General features: G+C 42.6%; 1 protein-coding gene across 3 annotated transcripts in view; it reads right to left on the bottom strand.

Annotated features, from left to right (window-relative positions):
- Nucleotides 1–23,686, bottom strand: part of PAK1 (p21 (RAC1) activated kinase 1) — a 105,255-nt gene extending 81,569 nt beyond the window's left edge. Inside the window, exon 1 of one of the 3 annotated variants that reach the window (XM_067533239.1) lies at nucleotides 23,311–23,686. The gene's annotated coding sequence lies outside the window, so the exon portion shown is untranslated. Of the gene's footprint in view, nucleotides 1–3,761; nucleotides 4,004–22,531; nucleotides 22,756–23,310 lie in introns of those variants that run through there. The other 2 variants (XM_067533237.1, XM_067533238.1) reach the window with 2 other exon arrangements.
- Between the last annotated feature and the right edge of the window lie 2,861 nt (nucleotides 23,687–26,547).

Genomic DNA, 26,547 nt, shown 5'->3' with positions numbered 1-26,547 from the left:
ATTCCTTTAGCACTTGTCAATACTTGTGACCTTGAGAATAACTCTTCTTGGGAGTTTTTAAAGCAGTCTAAAGAATAAGTTCTCTCTTCTATAAAACTTTATTGGACTTTATGTCCCCTCACCCAAAACAAGAATTTCTATAGAACTATTAATTTCATTTCCATTAAACCCTATAAGATTTTTTCCAAGAGGGTAATAGGTGTCTCTAGAACAACATTTGCAAACGTATAGCGTTTATCCATAGCCTCATTTTACAGAAGTGTAAACGGAGGCACAGAGATGAAGTGACTTGAACTGTCACACAGCAAGTAAATGGCAGAGATGGGATAGAATGCAGATCTCCAGACATCCAGTGTGGTGTGCTGTCCCCTGGATCATGCCATCTGCCTCTCCACAAGAGAGGCTTCCCATCAAAAGAAGCAAGTTAGTTTGTGGTTGATCAGATGATAAAGCTGTTCCAACATTTTTCCCCACTGCAGATTACAAGTGATGTTGAACTGCGGAGTTCAGAGACAGATCCAAATTTTTACAAAGTTAGGAAGCACTTTCATTCTAGACATTGGAACTAGAAATGGAGCCACGGCTTTGGGTTGGAACCCAATTCATCCCCTTTCTTCTCATGAAGATTCCCCCCAGTTTCTGCACTTTGAGCAACATAAAATCCTTGAAGCTCTTTTGCACAGCAACTTAAAATGCCACCAGATCAGAATATTAGCATTTATCATCCACTTTGCATACACATTACACTAGTTTAAACAACTGTACATGGTGGAGTGCAACAGGGAATCATATCCCCTTATTCCGCTTTCTGTAGTGCACTTACAATAGGTGTTCAAAGATATTGGTTCATTTCATAGCTCAGTTCTTCTAGTCCCTGCTGTGACATGATTATCAGCTCCCTTTTCCTCCATTAAGTTATGTAACGTGAGCTGAAGTATGTTCATTTTCCTATCTTTGTTTCAAATATCTGAAAGATATCTTTTTGAACTGTGACTTGCTTATTCTTGCCTCCCCTTCATGCAGACTTTTCAGTATGAATCTGCATACTTTTGAAGGTGACTGAAGGCAGATGCTCAGTCTCATTTACTTACAATTCCAACAGGACATGTCCCTGAAAAACAAGAGTATCCCAGTTTATCCTGATGTCCCTATACATTTATATAATCGTAGGCAGGCTCCGATTCTAAATGGTGTCATTAATCCACTAACAAATTAAACTGACAGGTACCTGGCTGAGCAGTTGGGCCCCTCAGGGACTATTCCTAATAAACCTGTCTCACGTTACTACCCTTCCCCATCCAAGGAGGGTTAACAGAAGCTCCAGAAAACAAGTAATCTCCTGAGTTTCTAGGCCCACCATGTAGCACCTGTCAACAGAGGACACAGAATATTCTACTGCAATGAATACAACAGTGAACCTTTATGTAAGCTGCAGGACACAGACCAAACTTAGTTTTCTGGCTCTCCAACTCCCAAAACTGCCTAACATCCCAGCACTGCCTAGAATCACCACATAATCTCCCTTTATCTTCTCTCAAACTAAGCAGCCATGGAACAGACTGGTAACTGCACTACACATCACAGTCAAGTTTACATAGAAACTGTTTTTGCGGGTGCAATCTTTCCCCAGAGCTGCTCCTATCCCACTTGAACTCCTACAGCAAGGAGGAGAAGCCATATTTCTTCCCCTGCCTCAAAACTCTCCCATCGCCCACCTCCTCGTGAGGTATCCTCCTGGCTCTTTGCTTTGAAAATCTGTTCACCCTACAATTGAATCATTAACAATGTTGCTGATCTTTCACAGGACTAAGCCCACAGTAATAATTAAGTACAGCTGCTGCTTGGATTTCTCAGCCCAGGATCTAAGCTTTTGGGGATAAATGCATAAAATATATGTAGTGTCTCTGATTCACTCCCCTAGGTTAGCAAATGTGCCATTTATTTTTAATAGGCGAGACGGTGAAACATGTACACACACGGAGGTAGAAAAAAACCTCAGCTTTGTCCAAGGATCTACTTTCAAAGCCCAGTGGATGTAATTGACACTTGCACTGGCTTGGGTGACACTGGCACATAGTGTGATGCCTTTTAATATCATTACTACCCTGATAGCAATAAATGAAATAGTGAAACCTGCAGTAAGAGCCACCTCCACTTAAGTAACCCCATCTTACAGAAGCCCTCAACTTAATCATTAACAAGCAACACAGGTAAAGAAATATGCTAATGACAGTTTTATTAGAAAGGAATAAATCCAATTTATTTGCCTTTATTGTGCTCTTGGTTTACTTTTGGTATTTCTCTCCATGAATATCGAAAATCAATTAAGCTAGTTTCACTTTTGCTTATAGCTCATTTCACCATTTTCAGTCCTGTAACATTTGGCTTTTAAACACTGCAGGAGAACTAATTATTTTTAAAATGACTGCTTTCTTTGGATTTTATCTTTTAAATTAAATTATATGAACTCTGATTTTTCCCCCCCTCTAAACTTTCAATCCGGTTCCAAATTTAAGTTGACAGCCTCTCTTTAAGCAACCACTTTAAGAGAAAACTTTGAGTTTTCCGGTACAATTTTGTTTTCCGTTTTAAACTACAGAATGCAACCTGACTCTGATCTCACTGTCAATGGCTTCTGATTTCAATGGAATTACATGGATGTAACACTGTGTCTGCACCAGGGACAATGCAAATTCCCAACTTAGGCAGGCAATACCACAAACTACAATCTGCATCTGTGCACTTTGCACCTGCTTGAAACTAAGATAAGATGTGCTGATGCAAATTGCTGCGTCTAGTGGCTTTGCCCCAGAGTGGCTGGCCAATCAAAGCTTTTACTGGAGCAGGTCCCCAGTATAAATAAGATCTAAGTAAGATCAAATTTAGACCCCATATATACTTGGCAGCCTGAGGGACCAGCAAAAATCAGTTATCCCTAGGGCTGTTTTCACTTTCTAATGTGAATCCTACACAGAGCTATATAAAAATAGATTCTTTGCTCTTAATTAAGATATAATTAACGTGCATACATCACTGAAGGCAGTGTTTAAAATTGCATCTCTCAGGGAATCACTTGTAATTAAAAAATCTTAACACATACACACAGTAGAAGAGTGTATTAAGCCTACCAGTGGCCCAGATAATCATCTCCCATGGAATACTCGCAGAAGGCGGCTCTGGAGAAGGAAGGGTCCAGGAGGATCCCTCATATCCTCCCCTTGGGAGGGCAAGGGAGATGGGGTTTGTCCCAGCACAGAAAGAAAAAGCTGCAAAAATTACCTTCAATTGTGGCAGATTCCTAGGTCCCCCCCATTGGCGCTGGTCCCTGGCAACTTGTCCCCACTCACACTTTTGCTACATTGGAAATGTGTTATCAGAAACTCTCCCACAACTGGCTACCCCCTGTACTCTGGACGAGAGGTCCATAGAAGAGATCACCACTTTTTGTTGTCTTTCCTCCTCCCAAGAGAATCTCCCACAGGGCCAGAAACGGGTGATGGGAAGAGACTGCATCTTCCTCAACCCTGGTGCTGCCACTACCCTGCCCATTCCTCCGCCCTGGACAGGTCTGTCTCCATCCTTTTCCACTGCATAGATCCAAGATGCCACAGAGGAATCACTGAGGTGAATGGAGCCATAAGGGCATCTGATCCCCCACTTCTGCCTTGAAAGAGGGGGGACAATCTAGGCACTAGTGTTTCTATTTTAAAATGCCTTCCTCCATTTCTGAGGGGTGAATTGTAATAGTGCATAACTTTTACCTGAAATCTGAAGGCATAAATATTTGTCAGTGTAGTGGTTCGCACCTGGTCCTCTTGCTGCCTAGTCCCTCAGCCCCCAAAACCCACTTCCAGATGACAGCTTCTTGCTCCACCAGTGTGCTTTATTTACAACGGGTTGCCCACCACCTTCTACAGAGCCAGTTCTTACAAGTCACAGGGGTCTTACAGATTCAGCCTTCAGTCAAGAGGGCGTTAAGCCTTCCCTTATTGTAGCTTCTCCTTCAGTGGCTACCTGCCCCTCCCTTCCTTTCAGAATCCTCTTCCTGGGAGCTTTTATAGTCCTCCTAGGTTCTACAGCTGTTCCTAATTCCTTCCTTCCAGGCTAGCTTGCTCAGCTGGCTCCCATCTACCCTTAATGAGAGCTCAAAAGCAAGACTAGCCCAGCCTTGCCAGTAGCACCCTGCTGGTGTCAGTATGGGGTACAAATAAGGGCAGGACTTTAGAAGTTTAAAATATTTTCATGCTTTACCCCAGGGGTGCCCAATCTATGGCCCACAGGCTCCACGGACATGGCCCACCAGAGCATTTTATAAGGCCCACAGCCTGCTTCACCACAATATACTAACAACCGATTGGTTCACTAGCGTTTTGCCATCATGTTTACATCATTTTAGTTTGCACAAGTGTGTAAATAGATACTGTACAGAGAAACAACCTGTCTAAATGCATATGAAATAAGCTGAACTTAAAAGTATAAATGAATACAGGTGACTTATCTTATTAAAATATGTAGAATCTGTTTGACCCACACACAAGATAGTGCTTAGGTTTATGCGGCCCTCCTGTGTAACAAGGTTGGACACTGCTGCTTTACCCAGTTTAGTTTTAAACACTGTATTCAGTGGAGCTTCCTTCCCTTGAGAGATCATTCCACCAGGAAATACATCTCATCCTAAAGAAGCCTTTCGCTCATAATCAGCCTAATTTCTCTCTTGCTGAATTACACTCCCGTGTACTACTCCAAGGCTCTGATCCTGCAAGCACATCAGCAGCTCCACAGAGTTGGGACTGTCCATGTCTGCACACAAGTAACTTTACATCGATGTCACAGGATCTAGGCCTAAATAATTTCCTCCCCCACCCCTTGGCTTTTAAAACCTTTTAGATACTTGGAGACAGTCCTGTCCTCCTCATTTCATAAAGCTACCCATGATTAGCTTTTTTTATCCTCCCTCATAAATTGCTTTCTTCAGCACTCCCTCCAGTTTACCTAGCAGAAAGCAGGATCAAAAAGACTGCAAATACTTTTTAAAAAATAACTTGGAAGTTCACCAAGATTCTTCCCCCTTCATTCACATGGAGCAGTAACTTAGGGTCACATTTTTAAAGGTACATAGGCACCAGGAGATGCAGATAGGTCCTTTTGAAAAATCCCACCAGGTATCATCTATCTGCATCTGTCGGTGCGTAAATATCTTTTTTTTTAAATCAAGCCCTTACTCCGAGGGTAGTCACTTTGAGTACTAGTAACATATTCCATGAAGAGTCCCACGAAATGGACTACTAATGAAGTAAGTTAGTAATCAACTTGAGGAAGGGTGGAAGAATCTGTCACTAAGTAAAAATATCAAAAATCAAAATCTGTTTAATAGAGTCCTTTGATTCCTCTCATCCAATGTGTCTTACCAACTATGTATTGCACAGTGCAAGCTCACAGATTTCCTGCCAAACTACAAAAGTTTCATCTTGCTTATAAATATCAAGGTATAAAAGAGCAGTCTATATGTACTTCAGTTTAGTTCAAAGGTAAGCCACCTTTATGACATCACACCATAAAGCTGTTCTCCAAGGTGATTAACCTCTACCTTGCACCTTTGTGTAATCATTTACATCTGCGCACAGTGGCTGTAAAAATGCTACCAGATGTAAGAGACTGCATAAGATGGAAAATAGTAAAGAATCAAGCACTCTGCATCTGCCCAAACTATCTTCAGCACACTGATTTTTTTTAATTTTTTTAAATTATTTTAGACAGACCCCAGTAAGGGGTTCCAGCCCAGAACACGGCTGCTAACTTACGGGAGAATTCTAAATTGTCTTGTGGGGTTTTTGAATTGGAGCATCCATTTACTTCTCATAAAAGGAGGATGAATTGAGTCAAGCATAATGCGGGCAGGTGTTGTGGAAGCTCCCCACAGTGCTCTGCCTCTGCCAATAACAATAATCATTTTATTTCTGAAGCACCCTGCTGGGCAAGTTGCTTGGGGCCCTGTACAACATTAAAAACCAGGATCAAATACAATCATTACAAGAGCTGTCCATCCTCAGAATTTGAAATGAATAAAAAAAAAATTGAAGGGCATTCCAACCCCAGGAAAAGAAAGGAGACTTGAGGAACTAATACAAGACCCAACAATGAACATTAGTAAGTATCTTAGGGAGAAGATGTTAAGCGTTTTCAAAGGAGTCTCAATCTACTTAAAATCTAGTCAGTGTCAAAGAGCACGTTAAAAGTAGTTTCAAGTACTGAGAACAGGCTGGCCAATGGCAGAGGTGGATAGGATGGGTATAGTAGGATCACACTTCATTCCCCCTCAGCCCTACAGAGAACCCTTGCGATGGGAGAAGAGAAATAAAGCCTGGGGCAAGCTGTGGAGGCAATAGGTCCCAAGGACTTTAGACCCATGCTTTTGGATTTGAATCACCTGTAGTTTAATTTTTAATGTTATTCAACTATATGTCTCAATATTCTGCAAAGCGGAGTTCTGCAAATTAAATTATATGATGAGGAAAGTAGCGGGTCCCTCTGTTCTATTTCCCAGACCTGAAGAAGAGCTCTGTGGGGATCAAAAGCTTGTCTCTCTCACCAACAGAAGTTGGTCCAATAAAAGATACTGCCTCACCCATCTTGTCTCTCTAAAGCATCTGAAGTCAGATTTAGAAGTGTAATCTAGCTACATCTTTATCCTTAAACGTGTGTTACCCAACTAGTACATTTCTTACAATCGGAAAGACAAATGCTTTAAGCTATTCCTCTGCTGCCCCAAAACACGAAGAGCTTCTGTTGCTTTTACAAAGCAATCTGTAGCATAATATTCAGATGCTGACTTTCCAAAAAAAAAGCCTAACTTGAGACTGTTCCCATTGGATGGGAGAGATTGACACTTATAAAGTCTTCACTGTCTACACAATGTCCTAAGAGTTATTTCAAATTCAAATGTACATTCATATTATGATTGAGTCAAACAGACCAAAAGGACAGCATCTGCAGATATACACACACAGTTAGAGCTGCTCAAGATCTCCAATCACATGGGCAGATGAAAGGTGCTCGTCCTATGAATCTGGCATTTTGCTCACATGAAAAAGTCAAGGTCAGCTACAGAAAATCTCTTTATGTAATCCCAGGTTTAGCTTATTATGAATTTAGATTCAGAGTCTGGAGCTCACACAAGGAACACACCTTTCTAGGGCCAAAACACATGATGGTTTTGGCCTTAAAACCCAGACATTCTAGTATTACCTCAGCTAAAGAATAATGCAAATACTATTTGAAAAACTGTAGGTAAGAGGAAGTTGTTTTATCAAAGTATGTGTCTGAGGCAGATAAACCAGACTGGGCATTTGTAATATCAAATTCCAGGTAGATTTATCTGCACCTGTAGGGGGTCACTGAAAGTATGCAACATAAGTAGCGCTCCAAAACTTTTAACAAACAGAAAATGCATGGTTAGCCTGTAGAACTCCCTGCACCTGGAATATTGAAGCCAAGACATTAGTAGGATTCAAGAAGTGACTGGACTTTTATCTAGATATTTAAGAACATCCGCCCTTACACTGAATATAAATGTATACAGGGTCTACGTCGTCATGCTTCAAGGCTTAAGTCCACTTTAACTGTCTGAGGCTATGAAGACTCTTCCCTTATGAATAGTTACTCCACAGTTGGCTTCTTGAACCATCCTCTAGAGTATCTGATACTGGCCACTGTCAGACAGAATATAATGCTAGACGGGCCATTGGTTTGATCTTATACAGCAATTCTTACGTTCTTAAAGCCCTTTTTACTCATTAAGGCTCTCATTTACTTTAACAGTATTTGGCTCAGACTCTAAGTGATTAATGAACCATAGAAGTGTAGGACTGAAGGGACGTCAATAGGTCATCTAGTCCAATCCCCTGCACTCACGGAAGGAATACATAATAACTAGACCATTTCTGACAGGTGTTTGTCTAACCTTTTCTTAAAAACTCCAATGATGAAGATTCCACAACCTTCCTAGGTAATTTTTTCCAGTGCTTGACAACCCTGACAGTTAGGAAGTTTTTCCTAATGTCCAACCTAAACCTCCCTTGCTGCAATTTAAGTCCATTGTTTTCTGTCCTATCTTCAGAGGTTAAGAAGAACAATATTTCTCCCTCCTCCTTGTAACAACCTTGTATGTACTTGAAAACTGTTCTGTCCCCCCTCGGTCTTCTCTTCTCTAGACCAAACAAACCCAATTTTTTCAATCTTTCCTCCTGGCTCATGTTTTCTAGACTGTTAATCATTTTTGTTGCTCTTCTCTGGACTTTCTCCAATTTGTCCACATATTTCCTGAAATGTGGTGCCCAGAACTAGACACCATACTCCAGCTGAGGCCTTATCAGTGAGGAGCAAAAGCATTACTTCTCCTGTCTCGCTTACAATGCTCCTGCTGACACATCCCATAGTGATATTTGCCCCCTCCCTTTTTTGGGGGGGGGCGCAACAGTGTTACAATGGAAGTGAAGAGTGGCTTGAACTTGCCAGAGGTACTTCACCATGCCAGACTTGTCTCTAGAGCATCAAAAGGACTCTAAAGTAAACTTTTGTACCTGCTTTTACAAAAAAGAAAAAAAAATCTGATGTTCCCACCCACAAGGGCCAGCCGCATAGGACCAGAGCTCAAACTAACAAAAAGCTTTAGCATTAGGATTTTTTTGTTGGTAGCCATTAGCTGAGAAGCGTAGAGGTGGGGTTTTGGGTTTGGTTTGGATTGGATTGTTTGGGGATACGGCGAAGGTAGCGGGGGCCCAGATCTGAGTGCTTCTTCCTTTGCAACTCATTTACTACACTTTTTCATATTTTTTCATACTACTTTTTTCATTTGGAATGAAGTACAGCTGAAATTCAAAAATCAGCAATATAGACAAGATCTCTGCCTTTTTTCGATTTTAAAAGATGTTTAACTGTGAAGCAGTTATTTTTGCAGAAGGAAGTTACCATCAAATATTATTTTAAACTGAAAACCAGAATCCCTCTTATGACAGTGCAAAGAGTGACTTGACATCAAGGCCTTGGGGCATTTGGACTCTGCTCCTATTTCTAACACGTTATAGATTATACATCTTATATAACAGGAGCATGTCACTTCTTTACTGAGCCTAAAACTAAAGTAGGGGTTGCCTCGAAGGAGAAATTACTCACCTTGTGCAATAATTGGAGTTCTTTGAGTAGTACATCTCTATGGACGTTCCACTTCAGGTGTGTATGTGCCCCAGGAGCCTTTGATTGGAGATTTGTGGTAAGAGTCCCTGTTTGGCTTGTGCATGCACCCTACACATCCTCACGCTGGGAACCCAGACTATCTAGGCTGCATGGGCAAACCACCCTCAGTTCCTTCTCCACCACAAAGGCCCTCCGAGGAAACTTTGAAGCAGAAGGGAAGGAGGGAGGGTAGTGAAGTACCCATAGAAACACATCTTGAAGTGCTCCAATTACTGTATAAGGTGAGTAACACCTCCTTCAAGTAGTATCCCTATGCTTGCACCTCTCAGCAGACCAGGTCATAGGCAGTCAGGCCTAGTGTTTGGAGCAGGAGTCATGCCTAGTGCTCAGAGCCAAGGGGTGAGAGATCGAGTTAGAGCCAAGGATTGGAGCCGGATTACCAGGAGTCAGGGAAGGCAGGAGCAAGGCTGGAACAGGACAGGAACAAGGCTGGGTGCAGGACAGGGTCTGGACTGGAGCTGTAGAGGAGCAGAGCAGGAGTAGGGCTTGGAGAGACAAGCACAAAGCAGCAGAATCCTTTGGCTTGTGCATTGAGCAGCCACTGAGCTGCTGCTGCTAGGTTTAAGAACCAGCCTGCTGGCTTCTTCAACCAATCTAGCACAGCAGTCCGTCAGGCAGCCTGGCTGGCTGCTCAGGGTGTCAGAAGTACTGAGCAGGTGCAGCTGAGGGCCTTACTGCTGACAGCTCCACTTGAAGTGATTGCCAAGCAGTACCCCAGCTGGAGGAGGGAGCTTCAGAGCCAAGTCCAAGACTGATGACAAGATTTCAGGTGGTACCAGGGAGAGGTGTCATTCCAGTGACCATGTGGATCTCAGTACCAAGGGGCACATGGTACCCATCAAAAGAGAAGGCTCTGGTTCATTTGACAAAAACAGGTCTTTAAAAATATCTAAATTCCTGCAGTACCAGATGAACTACTGCTCAGGCAGGAGTCTGCTCATGTAGGTCCCTTGCAGTGGAAGATTATGTTACCAATAACGTTGATTGCTTCAAAGCTACCATGGGTTGAAGCAGTTGCTTAGATTTCTGCAGTACCGAGGGAAACAGCATGTGGGGTACTGGAGAAAGTGGTATCACTACCCACTTGAGAAGCTACTTCTCTCTGTTGCCCCGGTCATGTTTTGATGGTACCGATGCTGATTTAGGTACCAGAATATGGTTGGGGTCATGGCTCCTAGAGGAACTCAGTCTATCGGTACTGGACGACCCTCAAGCCTTAAAGGTACACATCCCAGAATTTGAGGCCTCAGACAGTTGATTTTTGCAGAGACCAAGATCTCTTTGAAGTAGGCTCTTTCTGAAGAGAACTAGAACTCCTTTTTTCAGATACTTTCCCAGCTCCTTCTGACTTTTCCCTTAGAGGTCTGAGTGAACACAGTGCTAAGGTAGACAGGGAACTATGCTCACTGTGAGACTGATGTACAGGGGTGGATCTCCTCCCTTGGGTCTGAGGCCAAGTGAAGAGATTGCTCCATCATAAGGAGTGCCAGCCTAATCTCCTGGTTCTTCCTGGCCCTGCTCTTAGGAGCTGAACAAAAATTGCACTTTGAGGGACGTGCATGTCCTGCAGGCAATAAACGCATCAGGAATAACCACTGCTGACCAGGATAGGCTCCCTGCAAGCCGGGTGGATTGATAACTTAAATCACCAAGAGAAAAACGTTGATTTAAATCAAGTTTCCCACTGATACTTCTTCACATGTTTCTTAAACAATGGTGCAAATCTGATCACTAAAACATGTTAATTTACAGCTCAGTACAGCATTTTACAACATGAAGGAGGGTATACTTTGTGTCATTTTTTAGATAAATTAATAAAAATCAATTTAGGAAATAGTACATTATACTCATTACCTGTGTCAGGCTGCAGATGCAGCAGCAGTACATTGGGAATGGTAAGAACTAAAACACAGAAACAAAATAGCACTTATATTTCATTAAAGTGAATCTTAAATGTTACATAAATGTTTCACATTTGCAGCAGTCTCCTGAGTTGCCGGCTGTCCTTACTTTTTTTAAATTTTCAAATGTTACCTAACAGACAAGTCATCACGACACTAAACGTACGCTGTCCTTAAAACTTCTACAACTAGCTCTCATCTTCCCCACTCCATTCGCTTCTTTATTGCCTGCAGTTTAACTTTCTGGTGAGGTATTTCTTTCTTCAATGTTTCTTGAAGTGCCTTCCAAATTTCAACAGCATCAGCAACGCAGCAACAATTTCTCTGAAGGTTGGTTAAGGCTATGGATACAGGCTTCAGCATACGGAGCATATCCTCTACATTCCTCTTTAATCCAATGTTTGATACTTTGGATGAGATACTTCCATCGGTTTTATCACGGTTTTCTTCACAAAGTTTTATGAGAATAGGCTACTTCTTAATAAATTGTTCAAAACAAATCAGCCACAGAATTCCATCGAACATCTTGAGGAAGAATTAGTTTGGATCCTCCTGCTCTCTTCAGTGAAGCTGAAGCAAAATAGTTGTTACGGAAGTATTTTACAACTTCAACAACATTTTCTTTTATTCCTGGAGAAGACACACTTAAGTCTCTGACTAAAAGATGCATTAAATGGGCACTGCAGCCATATGTTATTAAGGAGCATCCTTCCATTTCTTCTAAGTATCTTCTCATCTTTGCCAGGTTTGCAGCATTGTCTGTGACAAGACTGCACACATGACAGTTGAATTTTTGTTCACAGTTTATTACAGCTCTCACTGCCACTTCTTTTAAATATTCTGTTGTGTGGGCATTTCCCAATGTATCTATTGTTTCTGAAAGATGTGCAACCCAATCTTCTATTGTCACACAGGCACATATTACTGGATCATTGTGTACTTTGCTCCACCCATCAAGGCTTAAAAACTGGCAAATTTCCCCTCAGTATTTCTTGCACACTGTTCAAGTTCCTTCTCATACACTTTATCTAGCAACCTTCCACCAATGTCTGCTCTACCAGGTGGAATGTAGCCTAGTCATAAGGATTCATCCATGTCAAGGAAGCATTCATTGTTAACAATGCGAAAAGGGGAATTTGTGGCATAAATGAACGGAGCAATCTTTTCATCTATGGTGACTTGTTGGTATTTGCTGGTCCTTACTACAAACCCATCCATGGTGGTGGTTTTACTGGATGATTGAAATCTTTTGCTTGTCTGAAATACGTTTAGTTGCAGCACGACTGCTAAATGTACCAACGGATGACTCAAATTCTAGCAACATCCAACATAGCAAACAGCTTGGGAATTTACTTTTTAAAATCACACTTATATTAAAAGGCACAGAGAGTCTTGAAGAATGATGCATTGCAAAGTGAATTATTTAAGTTACTATCCAGTTGATCCACATTGTTCTTCAGACATATCCACATCTTCATCCACATCATTTTCTCCCAATAAGCAGTTTTCATTATGATGTTGCAGGGCCTAGTTGCAAGAATAAATCTCCTTCTTGCATGGCTTACACTTGACATGTTTTCCCTTTTTACCCAGGGAAGGAATTTCTTCAAAATATTCCCAGAGAGGGTCTCTCTTACACCCAGAAGCCATGAGAGTTTTTCTGTGGCAAAAATGTGGGGGAATATAGGAAGCTGTGTGTGTACTGAATAATGTCTTCCCTTTTTCTTTCCAGTCCACTCCACTGTTCCTTTTTACTCTTCCTGCGTCTTTTGTCTCTCTGTCTTTAAGACAGTGTCTTAACTAACTCCTCTGCCTTGCTTGGCCCAGCTCCACCACCACATAAGCACAGAACAACAATCCTATCCAGCCTGTGTCTTTCTTTGCACATGTGACTTTAGTCTGCTGAGAAACAGAAACTGAAAGCCCAGAACTTTCAAGAAGCAAGAGCTGGTAGTTAGGCTGGACAAACTAGAGCCATTAATTCATTTTTATGAGACTCTAAGTGTAGGTTTAGCATGTTTGTGATGAGACTTAATTGTAACTGCTATTTTTTAAACAAAAGAGCAATTTAGTATTTTGATGATTTAAAAAATTTTTGATTTAAATAAAAAAATCTGATTTTTTTTTTATTATTTCTTTTTTAAAAAATCATTGATGTTTATCCACACTGCCAGAAAGTGAGGAAACATTTGAATCCAGGTGATCATGGCATACCCCCCTCAACAGAGGGAGAACTTCCCAGGAGGAGTGGGGGGAAATAAAAAGAACAAGAAATTACAATCCTCTTTAGAAAAAATAAAAACAAATTTAACTAAACACTAACCTCACTAAACAGCTAACTAAAGACTAACCAAGGCCAGCCTGAGAGTTGAATCAAGTACTCTGAATGCTCAGTCTTATGGAAAAGTGGTGGAGAAGGAACTGAAGGTAGTTCGTCCACAGAGTGCTATGCAACTTCAGTGCAGTACACAAGAATGTGTAAGGTTCCTGCACAGGCCAAATAGGCACTGCTTCCAAAAATCTCCAATTCAAGACAAACGGGGCACTTGTGCACCTGAAGTGGAGTACAGACAGGAACACACTACTCGAGGAACCTACTGCTGTTCCGACATACCATAAAGTTGATTTATTTAAAACCTACATAATAAAGGTGGATCTACAAAGGAAACTAAATTCGTTGTGTGCCATATTTGGCTTTTGTCATGCATACAAGAGGTATGAAAGGTTATGAGGGCAGGCAGCATACTTTCTTCAGCATGGAAGAAAAGTCTGCTTTTTTGTCCTTAGAAATGTCAAGTCTGGCCTTCCCTCTTTTTACTGATAGTCTGCTTGGAAGATCTCATATGTGGACCATAAGTTCTGAGCCTTCACTTAAAGGGAGTAAGTAGGGTGCTGAATATTTAAAACATCTTTCCTTCCAAGGGTTTCTCAGATTTTTTTTAAACCATCTTGTTTAAAGTTCCAAGTTAAATAAGTCTCACATATCACTTCCCCTCCCCATTAATTGGTTTTGCTGGGTGTCCCCAGTATCACTAACATATTGGTTCTCTGTCTATAGTCTTTCAGAAAAAACAAGGCAGACAAGACATGAATATTTAATATAGAAAGCAAGCACAAAAATAAACTCAGTGTTGGAGGGAAGGAAGTGGAGGGTACAAGAGTACTTACATTAAAAAGGCACAAACCTAACACTTTTCCTTGGCAAGTTACATTTAAAGTGATAAGTGGTAAGGACTTTCATGGACATTGCTTCTAGATTTGAGAGAGAAACTAGCCTGACGAAACTGTACACGCACACACTCGAAGGTGCAGGGTCAGCTTAATTTTGTGCTTAAAGATCTCCTCAAAATCTTGTTTGGGAACGTCAGCAGAGGATTAAGATAGGTCCTGAAGGAGCACTTGTGTTCCCACTCTTAATGTCTTTTGGCACTGAATTGATGGCAGAGAGGAATACTTTACAAAGAGGTGAGATTCATTAAATTTTAACTGCTAAGGAAAGGAGTCAGAAATGTACAGGAGATGGATTAAAGTTCAGAAATTAATAAAAACCTGCAATTTCTTTAAATCACTTTATTAGAGAGATGTGTTGGCTGGTGAATTAAAATGAAAAAAAAAATGTATGTAAACCAGAAGCAAAATATTAAGTGGTTTTAGTGGGTCAATGCAACAGCAATCTGACATACTCATTTGTTGTCCTGCAGCACTTTTTCCCCCTCCCAACAGTTTTATATATCTCTTGCTCTCCCCAGGGATATTCACTGCAGATTTCAGTTGCTATATGGAGCTTCTGTGGGCTAAGCAGAGTTGTTACTGCAACTTAATTATACTTTATAGGAGGTAACATTACCAACACCAAGCATTCAACAAAAATAATTAGTTTTAAATCTCATGTTATTTGCCAACTGTTTTTCAAATTTTTAGAGTACATCTGCGCTACTTTTCTTCACACTCATCAGGGTGAGAAACTTACTTTGTTTTTTAAATGAATGCTGAAATTCTCAGTAAACTCCATGCCTCCAGTAGGCCGGATTAAAGCCACAAAATATCATGACACTCAGGATATAGATGGCAAAAGTTAGCAGTAACAGAGACCCCTAACAAAAGTACTCATAAGGAAGAGTGGATGCCTTAGGAGAGGAGCCATGCAATGCCATCATAATTTATAACTAGGTTTCCAGTGCAAGTTTAAGTTCAGGCACAGAATAAAAACTGTTACCATCCGGGAGCCCATGTGATCCAGTGACTAGGGGTCTGTCTATACTGACGACAGTAAAGTCGCCGCCGCCACATTGAACTTTCTGAATCGATTGAGTGGTCAGTGTAGACCCGCTCAATCAGGACGTTGACTGAGTAAATTCACCCCCTCAAGCAGCATAGCGCTGCGTCAACAGGAACACGGTTCCAGTCAGTGCAGTGCAGATGGCGCGCAGAAGGGAAGCACAGCAGTCGATGGGAGTTACGCAAGCTACTCTGCGTAATTTGCGTAACTCCCATCGACTGCCGCCGAATCTCCAGGTAAGTGTAGACCAGGGTTTAGATTGAGGAGCCCTAAACAGAGCAACTGAACTACTGTATTACTCCTAGAGGTCAGCATTGAGGCCCAGTGGCAGGATAGGCAGGGGAAGTGACAATGGGCTTCTGTGGTTAACAAAGGATTTAAAATCTCCCTGGCAGTCTGGCAATAAAATTCACAAACATTTGTGAAAGGAAAAAAAAAAAAAAATGTTCACAGGTGACAGTGGCAGAAATTGTCATTCACTACCAGTGAATCACTGACAATATAGCGATCCATCTAATATATCATTTCCATTTTGCATCTTACAATTTTTTCCTCAGATGGAAGCTGGCTATTCCTAAGACAATTTCTATTTTTAGAAACAGGCTTCCAGAGCATAGGTATTCAAATCAACTTCAGAAAACCCAACAACATTAAGGGAGTTACTTAACTCTACAAAATATAGAGATTAGTATAGATAGGGATTCATGCTGGAAATCCAGCACTCACTCTTTTTAACCACTAAGGTCCATCAGGTCACCCAGACTTCTTGGACTAAGAGAGAGCATCATACAGTAAGACTAGTGGTCCTCACAGGCCATATTGAAGATGCCCTATAAAACAGAGGAGGACTGTTCTCTCCTTCTTCTTTAAAATATACATCAAAAAAAGCATTTTTTCTTAAAAAGTTCATGTATTCCTTTAGTTGTAGAGGCAGGGTGTTGAATCCTAAACAAAAGCTTCTCTCCCAAGTGTTTTAGTCAACTAACACCAAACCAGAAATGACAGTTTTAAACAATTAAATAAAAATCCTCTCTCTTCTCAATTAACCAGGTTGATCTTCTGCAGTGTCCATAATATCATAATCTATCATTTCTCCAGTCATCCATAGATTCGTCCAAAGTAGACAAGACCTGACTCTACAGTACTAAAAAAAAAAAAAAAAATCCTCCAAGCATTATATGTAAAATAAGCCTCCCAAGAGCTCTTTACGAAGCAGCAAAGCAGACAAGCCCTTTTCTCCCCCACACCTCTTTTGCTGGTGACCTTTAACTACAATACCATTGGTCCAGTAATAGAACACTCATATTTGGCACCATCTCACTGTTGGCTAGTAAATGCTGCCAGTGTTAACCCCCTTGGTGTCACTGGTCCATTAAAAAGAAAGTTACACAGCAGGAAATCCAGACTCCATCAAGATTTAATGTGTTCTGTAGTTTCTGAAGGAAATGGGCAATTCACCCAAGGCAGTTATATGTATCACTTTCAGGTCACTACATGCAAATTACTTTATTTCCAGAAAAGATGCAAAAGGTAATAGAGTTTTATAATTGAGTGTATTATTAATTTTAATAAACAAATCAATACCACTTTTCAAAGACTGATGTGTCAGTTTGCCTCTAATTCTCTTTAGACTTTATGTCCCTCGCTGACTTAAGCTGTTACCTGACCGTTAGCTTTACCTTTGAATATGAAGGATCACAGAAGTTCACGCTCAGAAGGCTGGTTTAATGAACTAGTGTGATGAAGGGATGTCATCAGGGCATCTTCCACTGGGCCTTGGGATGTGTGGTTTTTTCCTCGACCCCTTGGGTCTGAGAACCCAATTATGCCTTCATTTACATGACAACTCACTTTGAGTTGCACCTTGCATCAGTTCAGAATTGCACTTTAAGTTTGTATCATTTACAGTTTTACAAGTGTCTAATTTTAAAATTCAAACCATAGGCTAAGTTCTGTCTCCTGTTATACCCATGCAACTCCATACGACTTCAGATGGGTTATATTGGTGTAATAGAGAACAGACCATTTGGTGCCTAGCCTTAGAAAACAGATTCATAGTAGGAAAGAATCCTTAAAAATCAGGATACCAGTTTAAAGGGGGAAAAAAAGGAGGGGGGGACACGACTTAGTTTTTCCTTTATCCTGAACTGGTATGAACTAAAGATGGACCTGAGCTGTTTATTTCCAGATCTGAAGAGACATTTCCCCAAATAAGAGAAATTCTTGAAATAGTTTATAAGGGAACAGGTAAATCCAACAACACGTGAAGTCTTTAAATTGAGATTGGATGTATTTCTAAAAAGATACGTTCTTATTCATCCACAAGTTCCTGGACTCAATAGTTTTCCCTACTATATGAGTGAACACTAATTTCCTCCGCTGCAAAAATCACTGGGTAAAAATTGTAGTCTGACCTCCTGCTTAACCCAGGCCAGAGATCATCATAGTGGTCTCAGCTGGCCTTAAAATAATGTGTGTGCGCGTGTGCACACATGTACTTATATAAAACAAGAATCTATGAAAACGTGGGCATGTTTGGACCGAAAGAAGGCCCATATTTAGCTAAAACAGTCACAAAAGAGATCTGACATGGCATATGTATTTTACAACCCACAGAGCTTTCTATATGCAAATAGATGAACCCACTGTAACAAACACCACTATTTGAAAGCACTACTATCTGAATGAAAATTATTTCTCTCCCCCATCCCCCACTTCATAAATAAAACATAACCCATAATCCATCAGAAAGTGAAAGAAGTCACGCTAGATAGGGATACGAAACATCAGTTGAGCTATCAGGTATTTAAACAACCATAAAGCTTTAGTTTCACTGCATCACAAAGACTGCTCTTTCTATCAATCTAGTGTTTAAAAAAAAAAATCATCCAAAATCCATCACTGTCACCAAGACAGACAACACCTCAGTAGGAGCAGTTATAACTGCACCAAAGCTGCAACTCTTGGTTCTAACCTTAGGTATTTTTTTGTTTGTTTTTAAGTCAGTGATCACATAGTTGACATTTCATCAATGTAACCATGGAGGATGGATGGTTTTTTGCTTAAGGCACTGAACTGGGACATAGGAGATCTAGGTTCAATTCCTAGCTCTGCAACAGCTTAGACAAATCACCTGCCTCAGTTCTCCATCTGTAAAATGGGAACAATAGTACTTCCTTTCCTCCCATCCTCTCTCATCTGTTTAGATGGTAAGCTCTTCAAGGCACTCACTATGTGTTATGTGCAGCACCAAGCATAATGAGGCCCTACTGTCTGTGGCCGGGGGGGAGGAGATATATCACTGGGTGCTACTATCATAAATAATTTCAAATTCAAGAGTAAAACAAAGTACACATGCTATGCTGTTGCAGCCTTTGACATGGTCTGTTTGCTCTGTGCCAAAGGAAGATGCACAACATTGGTGACAGAAAAAGAGTGCTGTTCTAAGTCTCTTAAAAAATAATATCACATAAAGGGCCTGATTCACTATCGCTTTGTTGCACTCTTCCAGTGATGTAACACCATCAATTTCAGTGGAGATATATCAGCACAGAAGGAGATGAAAAGCAGGCCCAAAGAGCACAGACTACCCAAAGAAACTGTATTGGGAGAAGCTATTTAACCTGCACCCCAGATTAGACACAAGAGGTCAAAGAGCCCCTGTTTTCGCTCTTATAACAGAAACCAAAATGACCGGTGCTACAACTCACACAATCATTCTAAAGCCTGGATGATTACCTAAAGCACTGTAACTGATCAGCAAAACAGAGCTGGATGTCACCATCATTCTTTCATCCTCTTCTTCAATCCCTCCTGAAAACACACTTGAATCCAAAAGGCTTCTAGCCCCTACCTCTCCCTACTCCCAAATAAGCATTAGATTAAAGATAAAAGAACTTGAAATCCCTATGTGAACCAGAGTACTTTGTCACTGGGTTTGCTGTTGCTTCCCCATCTATCCTTCATATACGTTGTCTGTTTTTTAGACTGTAAGGTCCTTCAGGCAGCAATCCTGTCATCATACTTTGCACTGGTGATTTTTAAAAATTACTCTTTCAAAAGAAAAGCCTTGTAGGACATCTGCACCAAAAAGGGGAAAAATCAGAAAGCAATTGTTAGTAAACAAGATTAAGAGCACAAGCCTGCTCCCGTTGAAGTCAATGGGAATATTGCAATTGGCTTTGAAGAAAGTAGGAAGACAGGCTCTAAATCAGCAAAGTACTCAGATACTAAACTGATGAATTCCATATAAGTGAGAGACAGCAAAACATTGGACCAGTTATTTCCTCCATGCAAATACCACATATCTGATATAACATCTTCTTGCTGATCAGAAAATCACCACAAACAAAAATAAACCCGATAGCTAGTAATAGTGAGGTAGTTCTTTGGAGCTCTGATCTATTTGGTGAGAAGGTTAGTACTGAATTTAAAACTGTTGCAAGCAAACTGATACAAAAAAACCCAACCAAACCCTACATTCATCTTTTGAAATTAACTAATGGGGGGGAAGGGAGATAAGGAAGGAGAAACCAGGCTTGACATCTGAGGTATTAGAAAGTTCAAACCTTGCAGTTTATATTTCTCTCTCTCTCTCACTCACACACTCACACTTCTGTGTAAACCCAAAAGCTTGTCTCTCTCACAAACAGAAGTTTGTCTAATAAAAGATACTACCCCACCCACCTTGTCTCACCTATAACTTTCACTGATAAAATATACATGATGATCACTGCACTAATGTTCTTCTTATTCTACAAGCATGATTTCTTCCTCAGGTTTAACTTTGATTTCAAAGTCCCATATAAGAGGGGTAAGCTTCATAGTTTCAGCATTACATTTCGAAAATCTAGTCTCCCTGCAGAGTTCAGACGGACCAATTACCCACCTGGCTACCATACTCCACCCATTAATTTCAGTATTTCTGTGGTGTTGTATGTATACAAGTCCAAATACCGAGTCAAGGTACAAAGGCAAAGTAATCAATCTTTAAATGAACTCAAAAAAACACTGGAATAGCAGCATTAATATCTTCCTGTATTCTGGCTGTCCTCTCTCTATTCAGAGTACTCCTACAAACAGGTATAAACTGCACAAAGCAGGGTGGGAAGCATAAAGTAATCTCAAACTGTTCAGTGGACACACCCTCAACTCCTACTGAAGTCCCTGAAGATTGAAGGCATTCAGGACCTTGCAGGATAAGGCCCAACAAGAAGCTCCCAAAATATGAAAAAAGAAATGCAACAAAGGTACAAAGCATATGTAAATCACTGTATATAGAGGTTAAGTATTGGGATTATTCTCTAATTCCCAATGGGAAGGACAGATTTTCTTCCTTCTGTGCTTTAACCTGCTGGAAATCTTTTAGAAACATACTTCACTCTAAGAAATCCTACCTAGTTACAACACCAACACTTATTCCGCTTTTAAAACTTGCTTAAGACTAAATAGTTTAACAATGCAGTCCTCACAATTGCTACATTTATTTATAATTTACATAATAATCATAGCTTCAAAACATAATTTACATATCATAGACCAGATAACTACTGAGCCAAATACCGAAGTCTTTTATTCAGATTCTACTGTCTTTTTTCCTCAGGAGATACTCTTAATGGAGGTTGGGGATGAATAAGAACTGAGTAATGGCCAGTGGGATGTTCTATGACACCCACACAGAGGAACTCAGACACCTCACAGTTACGCATTGTGATTTTAAAAGCCTCTGGAAAACAAAACTCTCCAGAATCACAGTGCAGATGTAGGAATGGGAAGTTTTCTGAATCTGGGCAATTTCACAGTGCAGCATTTACAGAGTTACAGAATGAGATAAATTCCTCCAGAGGAACCCTCCTGCTGGTGCAGCCCTCATTCTCCAGGAACAGCCTTGAAGAAAGCCACCCACTAATGCACACCCGCACTCTCCGAATTCTCTGTTCCAAAGATTCAAAAAGTTCACTTCTGCTCCCCAAGTTCTCTCCAGTCACCAAACAAACAAACGAGCCACACTCCACATTTCCACACAACACCGCCACACACACTGCAAGGAGATATACCAACATCCTAGCCCCACCACCTCTTCTCTCTGTTCACTGGGCACACAAAGCCAGGGGGCCCATCTCCCCACCCCACCCCACCCTACTTGTGTCACTAGACACACAACTCACTCGCCAGACATGCAACCCCCTCCTCGAGATTCCTGATCCTCAAGTCTGTGTATTCACCAAACACACACACACACACACACCCCACACACACACCACCAATCACCCCAATTGTCTGCTCACTAACCCCATCAAAAGCCAGAACCGCACTCTCATTAAAGGATCTTTATCTGCTCTTCTCACTGAATGCACAACACATCCAGGGCTGAAGCTCCTCCCCGCCCCCAGACACCCCAGTTGTTTCAGTTCACTAGACAAAAAGCCCAACGCTGAGCCCCACAACTGCCTCTTCAGGTGGCCTCAGTAACACAAAACCCCAGTGTCCATCCCCAGGTCTCTTTCCTGCGAGCTAGGAGAAAGCAAGGGGTGAACCCCCCAGGTCTCTCTAGTCAATACCCCCCCACACACACACAGAGAGCCGAGAAGGACGGGCTGCATCTCCAGGTCCTCAGCCACCCCCCACACTTCGGTTCAGCGGCAGGGCGGCTCAAGCGAAGGGGGGGTGTCTAGGGAAGAAGCAGCGCCGCTCCCTTTGTTAAATGAATGGGCGTCACGTGCGGGATGGACGGGAAGCAGGCACCTCGGCTCAATGGGCGCCCCAGCCCCAGCCGCGCGGCTCAGCCCCCCCGGCACCGCGGGCAGCCCGGCGCGGCACCGTCCCCAGCGGCGGCAGCAGCCGCCCGGGGAAACTTGGTGTCTCAGCTGGCGCTGCGCCCCGGCTGAAAACTTCCCCGCCGGGCACTGTCGGGGGCTGCCCGCCCGCCTCCCTTCGCGGCCGCAGACCCGGAGTCCGAGCGCAGCGTGGGAACCAAGGCGCGTCGCTCCCTGAGCCCCCCACCTCCTGCCCGGGGTACTACGGGTGCAGCCAGGCTACAAAGTGCCCGGCCAGCGGGAAAGGCGAGCAGCGCCCCCGCTCCCCTGCACCCAGCACTCACCCTCTGGCGGCCGGGGGAGGCTGCCCCCTTTCTCTCGCCTGGCTCTGCTCAGTCCGCGGCCGTCGCTTCCTCTCTCCCCCCTGCCCACTCCACGTCCGCGCCTGTCGCCCTGCCTCTCGCACACGCTCCCGGCTGCAGCGGCGAGAGACTCTCTAAGGCAGCCAGCAGCAGCAGGCCGGCTTGACTCCCACCCCCCGCACCCGCCTACGGCTCCTCCAGCAGCATGCCGCCGCCGCTGCCTCCCCTATTGTCAGCGCTACCAGGCAGCTCCGCAGCAATACCTAGCCCAGCTCGCCGGCTGCGGCAGCCGGCCCGGCCCGGCCCTCTACTCCTCCCTCCCCTCTTCCCCGCCCTCCGCTGCCTTCCTCGCCCATTGGCTGCTGGGGGTGTCCTGCAAACCTCGCCTTCCCACCGCCCGCGGAGGTAGGTCGGCAGCCGGCGTGGGAGAGAGGCGTGGGAGTGGGAAGCAAACAGAAAGCTTGCAGCGGCGGCGAGCAGGGTGATGTCATGTGGGAAGGAGGGAGAGGCGGCTGGGATTTTAGGGGGCTGCTAAATAGCATCACGAGCCAGGCACCCCCTAGCAACCACCTCTCCGCGCTCCAGCGTCTTCCGCCCTCTGCCAAGCAACCGGCCCAGGACGTGCTTGTCCTAGAGAGGGAGTTTTAGGAGACTCCCTCTTAGCACTTTTCACCTTCAGAGCTCTTAACAGACATTAACTAATCGGTCCCGCCCTTCCCCACCCCAGGCACTTTGAGGTAAATATGGAAAGAGTTACCTACCATCCCCATTTTACAGTGTGGGAAACAGGAGAGATTTGTTCTGCTCGGGAAAGTAACTATATAACCCCACCTTCTTAGTCAGCGAACCTGCTACTTGTCTGTGTGGAGAGTCACATCTGATGCTTTACTAGAAAAATGCATATTGTGGTTTTAGTCCTGCTAGTCCCAGGGAGCCAGAGCAGGGGCTCAGAGAAGGGGCTGGATTCTGTTCCTTCTTGTGCACCATCAGCTGAATTGTTCACTAAATCAGTTACACCTGTGCAAAACCACTGAGGGTACTGGGGCTATACAGGAATCACGGAGGGCATAAAATCTCCCATTTGTTGCATCATCACTAGGGACAGCACAAAGGGGAGTGCTACTGTAGATTGGTTCCTGGTGGTTTTTACCACTGTCATCTAGAGCTGCTCTGACCAGGCTTAGATGTCATTTTTTTTGAAGGGTTGGTATGGCCATGTTGGTTTCAGAACAAGGTAGGTGAGATAATATCTTTCATTGGACCAACTTCTGCTGGTGAGAGAGACAAGCTTTTGAGTTTACACAGAACTCCTCTTCAGGTCTGAAGAAGAGCTCTGTGTAAACTCAAAAGCTTGTCTCTCTCACCAACAGAGATTCCAATAAAAGAAATTACCTCACCCACCTTGTCTCATGTTATTTGTATTGTGGTAGGGACAGAACGTCATTGTGCTCAGCTTTACAAACACATGACCAAAAAAAAATGGTTCTTGGCCCAAAGACTTTACAATCTGAGCCCTTCTCTAATCACAGAAGTTGTCACTTTATCCTAAATGTGTTTTTAAACTGGTGTAACTCCCTAGATGGACACTCTTCTTTTGGTTTAGTTTAAACCGGTTCCTAATTGATTTAAGTTAAATCACAAGAAAGCTGGTTTAAACCAAAATTAAAGCAACTCCACTGCCTTTTGCTCAAGTTTAAATCCACAGCTTTAGTTAAACCAGTGCACCTTTTTCATGTGCACAAGCCCTAAGTAAAAGACAAGAGACAAAAGGTGGATACAACAGACAGACAAGGGGAGTACAAAGAAACAATGTGACAACACAGTTTAGCATAATAAGCAGTGGTCTTAGAACACCAGCTGGCTATCTGTTGTCATGGTGGTAGAGAGAGATACTGCAGGCCTTTACTAGGAATCCCACTGTTACTAGCATCAGTGGAGCTGCAGGATGATATTGCAACAGTGAGGGATCTGACAAAAAAGCTCAGTATAGACACAGCCTAACTGCCGTCGCCAAAACCAAAGGAGGTAAATATCACAGCTGAGATCAGAACTCAAGATTTCCTGAGTCCCAGTCCTGAGCTGAGGCCACATACAGAAGGAATGACTTCTTACACCAGAGGGAAAAGTACAGATATTTAGGGAGGGAGGGAATATAAATGAGTCCTGGTAATTAAAAAAAATTTTTTTTTGAAACCAAGTCCTGGCAAATTTTTATTAAAATGCTTGAATTTTATCAAAATTTGTGACACATCTTCCAAAAAAGAATTTTTTCCAAAGCTTTTCTGTCCTCCCTATCTCATGAGCTGCTTTCCAGGACTCTCTTTCTCCCTGGCAGTTCTGGCTGCATCCATCCCTTGCAGGGGTGATAGATTGGTGGGCAACACCATTTCTCTCTCCCTCTTGCACACATACTTGCAACCAGACCTAGGCAAGGAACAATGATGTTCCTTGCTTTGGGCTGGGCTAGATGACCTCCTGAGGTCCCTTCCAACCTTAATCTTCTATGATTCTATAGCAAAAACAACGAGAGTCCTGTAGCACTTTAAAGACTAACAAATTTATTTTCTGTAGGCATAAGTTTTCGTGGGTTGTAACCCACTTCTTCAGATGCAAGAAGTAGAACTCAAAAGGCAGGTATATATATACATCCAATATATATATATATATATATATATGATTCTATAGTTCTGTGAATGATCTCCCTTCACTTCCACTGTAGTGAAACATCAACTCTTCACATCCAGCTATGTGGGCAGGGATTGATAAGGAGTGGACATGGCATTTTACACCCAGGACCTGAAAGACTGAAATGGCAGTGAGTAGCCAAAGCATTTCACACTCTCAGCAAAGGAAAATGGATGTGGGCGGGAGAAGCCATCCCGCCAACATAGCACTGTGCACACCGATGCTTCTGCCAGTGTAACTTATGTTGGTCAGGGGGATATTTATTTTCACACTCCTGAGTAACAAGTTATACCAAAAAAAGTGGTAGTGTAGATAAGCCCTAAGACCTGGTCAACACGAAGTTTTTGTATCACTTTAACCAGCCCCCAGTATGCATGCAGTTATACCATATAAAGGTGCTTATATCAATATAGATTAGGAAAATAACTGCATCCCAACCAGGAATTATATTGCTTTAACTATGGGCTGGTCAACACTTAAAAGTTAGGTCGACACAGCTACAGCACTCAGGGGTGTGAATATTTTCATAGCTATGCTGACCTAACCCCAGGTGTAGATGCAGTTAGCTTGAAAGAAGAATTCTTCTGTTGACCTAGTTACTGCATCTCAGAGAGGTGTACTATTCATAGACCCATAGACTGTAAGGTCAGAAGGGACCAATATGATAATCTAGTCTGACCTCCTGAACAACGCAGGACACAGAACCTCACCCAGTATATAAACCTCTAACCTATGACTGAGTTATTAAAGTCCTCAAATCATGGTTTAAAGACTTTAAGATACAGAGAATCCACCAGCAACTGAGCCGTGCCCCATGCTACAGAGGAAGGCGAAAAACCCCCAGAACCTTTGCCAATCTGCCCTGGGGGAAAATTTCTTCCCGACCCCAAATATGGCGATCAGTTAAACCCTGAGCATGTGGGCAAGACTCACCAGTCAGACACCCAAAAAGAATTCACTGTAATAACTCAGAGCCCACCCCATCTAACATCCCTTCACAGGTCATTGGCATAGCTACCACCAGTAGTCAAAGATCAGTCAATTGCCAAACTAGGCTGTCCCATCATACCATCCCCTCCATACATTTATCAAGCTGTTTTGAAGCCAGGTAGGTTTTTTGCCCCCACTGTTCCCCTTGGAAGGCTATTCCAGAACTTCACTCCTCTGATGGTTAGAAATCTGCATCTAATTTCAAGTCTAAACTTCCTGATGGCCAGTTTATGACCATTAGTTCTTGTGTCCACATTGGTGTTGAACTTAAATAATTCCTCTCCCTCCCTGGTATTTACCCTCTGATGTATTTATAGAGAGCA

This window comes from Emydura macquarii, unplaced genomic scaffold (genome assembly GCF_026122565.2).
Source record: "Emydura macquarii macquarii isolate MOO-44397 ecotype Brisbane River unplaced genomic scaffold, CSIRO-AGI_Emac_v2 contig_3328, whole genome shotgun sequence".
Taxonomy (NCBI): Eukaryota; Metazoa; Chordata; order Testudines; family Chelidae; genus Emydura; species Emydura macquarii.
Note: the sequence above shows the minus strand (reverse complement) of the source record. Positions and strands in the feature narration are given on the sequence as shown.